The sequence below is a fragment of the Pinus tabuliformis genome, chromosome 7, assembly GCF_031772625.1.
Source record: "Pinus tabuliformis cultivar Carrire ecotype Pingquan chromosome 7, CPIR1, whole genome shotgun sequence".
Classification (NCBI taxonomy): domain Eukaryota; kingdom Viridiplantae; phylum Streptophyta; class Pinopsida; order Pinales; family Pinaceae; genus Pinus; species Pinus tabuliformis.
In genome coordinates, this window is record NC_142293.1 from 1533319189 (window position 1) to 1533323439 (window position 4251).

Here is a 4251-nt window from a genome sequence, read left to right on the forward strand (position 1 = left end):
TTTTGGTGGTTGGTACAGCCCCACAACCCCAATCTCTAAACAGAGATGGCAGCGAGTGCACTATCAACCTTTTCTTGACTCTAATGAATTACAATCCTCCTCCTCTAATCTAAACAACTAAAAGCACTTAAACCATAAGCTAATCCTACTTCAATCACACAAAACAAATCAAATCAGCAGACTGGAAATTCTAATTGCATGTCAAACAAAGGAAATAAAGTGCTGCAAGGAAACAAGTAATGATACAAGGAAGAGGAGGTCTATTGCTCTCAGGTTGGGCCCTAACCTGAGAGCTATAGCTCCCTTAAAAACTCAGAATTGAATCCAAAGCTGCCTGCCTTTATTGAATAATCATGAGTCTAACATCATGCCAAACTGGCTTACAAAAAGACTAATTGGCTAACCAAATTGACTAACTAGCTAATCCCAAAAATGACTAACTACTAGCTAACCCCAAAATGAGGCCCTAAGCCTCTTATTTATGCAATTTGAGGACCCAACAGTCCTCCTAAAATTTAGGGACTTGGCTGCCCAAGACTTGTAGTTAACAGCAGTCCTACTTGACTTGCTTGGCTGCCCTTGTGCTCATTGATTTGGTGGCCTTTGAACTCGAGCTGATGGTGGAGAATTCGAGGTAAGGGTCCATAAATGAGGGGGACACCTTCCTACAAATCTCTAGCTTTTGTTCTCCACGAATTTGGCTGCCAAGTGCTCATTAAGACCTTCAATTTTGTCTCCAAGTTGACCAAAAAGGCTACACAAAGCACCCATTAGACTTGTTGGCATAATGACTAAGCAAATTCACTCTATTAACATAAAAATAATCAAAAACATGCAATAAACCAATGAGAATGGTGGACTAAGCCAAATTAGGAGGTTGAATGAGCCCAAATAATTGTACATTTTTGGGGCTCATCAATTAGCCCAAAAAATAATGGAAATTTCAGCAAGATTATGAAAAAATCTAGTAGAAAGTTTTTAAAATTTGTGTTACAGCTCTCAAACTTCAGGATTTTGGGTGCCCCAGGGGTTCTTGATAGTGATAAATCCATTTTCACCATAAAAAAAACCATTCAAACACTCTAGCATTTTGATTTTTTGTTTTTTTGTTTTTACCTAATTCCAACAAGAATGTTGTCGTCTGGGCAAATTTGTGGCATCGGTAGACAATGCTATTTTTTAAAGTGAGAAATAAATTTTAATAATCCAAATTATCAGCGTATTTTTTGTTCATAAAATATTTGAAACTAATGTATAATTATATTATTTGATGATTCACGACAGGTACATAATTAAACTCTCATAAAATATCAAAGTTAATATGTTTCGTGGTAGGTTAAAGATTAACTTCCAAAAAGGAAAAATTATATTTGAAAACTACTTAAAGGAATAAAAATTTTAAAGTGTAGTCTAAAAAACCCACAAATTAGCCCAGAAATGATGAAAAGTCTGACAAGATTATGACAAAATCGGACAGAAAATTTTGAAAATATGGGTTACAACTGTCAAAATTCAGGATTTTGGGTGCTTGACAGATTCTTGAAGGCATTGAATCCATTTTCACTATCAAGAAAAAGATTCAAAGACTCCATCATTACGAACTTTTTATTTCTTTTGCTATATTCCGACAAGAATCTGACATCCGGGCGAATTTGTTGCGTCGGTAGACAATGCTCATTTTTAATCTCTTTTTGTTTTTACCATAATAAATCCATGTCTATTTTTTTAATATATATTTACACTATTTTTCCATTTTACACTCCGTCCATGTTAGTATAACCAATGAGCTACTCTTAGAACTGTAACATTAAAAAATAACTCTTCAAATTGCAAGAAATAATTTGGAGAAAATCACATCAAAATGTATCTTCCCACTTGTTTCGAACCATCTCACATGGTTCATGATTAGGACAAGATTAAACAAATCATGACATCATATTAAATAATATTAAATAAGGATAGCCATGAATATAATTAATTTTTGTTTCGAACCGTCTCGCATGGTTCATCATCAAGAAAAGATGGATAAACAAATCATGACATCAGATTAAATAAGATTAAATAGGGATAACGATGAAGATAATTAATTTTTTGAATATTAGAATCTCATAGTTAGTTTTGACTAGAAATTATTATTTATTAATATTTTAATATAATGAAAGTCACCCTTAGAATGTAACTGCTAATTAATAATTTGAAAATAAATTATAATTCATAATTAAATAAAAATATCTTGGATTAAATAGATTAATATTTAGGTCCTACTTAAATAAGAAAGTGTCTACTGAGGCGTAGGAATTGCCCGAAATCCACCCAAAAAAAATTCAAAATAACTTGCAGTAGTAGTGTTTGAATCATATTTTTGATGGTGGAAATTGATTTAGCGCCCTCAAAAACTCTAGAGCACCCAAAACCTTGAAGTTTGACCATTGTAACCTGGATTTACAAAAATCCCTACCAGATTTTATCAAACTCTTGCTGGAATTTCCATGATTTTAAAGGCAAAAAAGCAATCTAATTAGACTATAGCCTTAAATAATACATTAATGTCAAAATTGGAAAAATAGATGTAATAGATAAATAAATATTTTATTTTATTTATTTATTTAAATATGTATGGACTAAATATGTATAGCTTAATTAATTAAATATTTAGTTTTAGATAAATAGATATATGGCTAAATAAATATTATATTTATTTATTTACTTGATTATTTATTCAATTTTTTAAAAATAAAATTGCTAAATCTATAATTGAATATTAAGTTTTGAAACACATAGATTAATAAATATTGGTTTTTTAATTAATTAAATAAAATATTTAGTTTTAATAAAAATTGGATTTTTATTTAGTTTTGAACTCAAAAAATAAATAATAATAACAAGATTGAAGGACTAATAAATGAAACAATATTAAGAAAATAATGATTATTAAAAAAAATTATGAATACAAAAAATATACATAAATCAAGATTAAAAGAAAAGGTAAGGAATAGAAAGGAAAAAAGAGAAGAACTAACATAAAAGGTATAAAAAAGAGAAGAACAAACAATAAAAAGTGATCCAAAATAGATTCAGTTTTATCTCTAGATCAGAAGTCTTCAAATTCAATTGAAAGTTGAATCAAATCGAAGTTCATTGATACGATTCCAACTGTGCGAACGACGCGTAAATCTGAGTTTGGATGAACAAATTAGAGCCAATCAAAGATTTAGGTCAAAAAGTCAATGCCTATGTCAACAGGACACATGGCAACCCGGGAATGAGTCATAGGTTCTGGTGATGTCAACAAAGAAGGAATGGCATATGTGTGATTGGTTCACACCATAGTTGTTGGATCCTTCGATCAAAAGAGATCAACGCATATTGCATTAAGACATGCAAGTAGGTTATTCTGGAAAAAGGACGTGATGAGGTTATTCAAAAGAAGTTAAACTTCCTCGAGTTCTGGTAGGAAAGCGGTAAACAATTTTTCGTGCGCCTCAAAGGCTGGAAATGGTTTTGCAGTAATCAACACGATTCCACTTAGCCATCGACACCTAGCATCCTAAAACAACTTTTCTTGTGTGGTTTCGGAGAATTAACCGGTGGGCTAGTTGGAGCGCAAAATTACACGACATCCATCAGATCAAGCAATATAGATCGACGGTGGATATCATCTGGATTAGTTGACGATCAGACGACGTGATAGCCGTTGGATCATATGGTATCGAGATCTATGTCGAGAAAAGGCCGGATGGTCCGGGTCAACTCCACGCCCACCGGTCCTTTGGTTTATCCTTTGTTTTTAGTATAATAACATTATTCCACATTTATTATAGTTTTTAACTAAACATGGTACATTAATACTGTATCATGAAAAAAAAAGTAGACAGAGTGTGGTTTTGAACTGTTCCAGGGGGTCTGGAGGTCATATTGACCAAATGCAGTCTAGTTTATATTCGTTTTGACTCGAGAACTCGAGCTGAACTCAGTGGTGAGTTCCATTTTCCTGTTTGAGACTCTATTTCTGAGCTCACACGTGTAACCATAATTTGAAGGCATAATAGAGAGGTCAACACTAGAAGCGAAAGGACCAGTAGATGTAGCCAGGAAGTCTCATGAACTCCTTTATCAAATTTGATTTTGTTGATGTGTTTGAATGTTTTTTCTAATTGTATAAGTGTTTATGTTATTCGCAATATTTTCAATCTGTTGCACTAAGTACCATAGGCAATTTCACACATAGTCTATAATACCTTTTTCATTAAC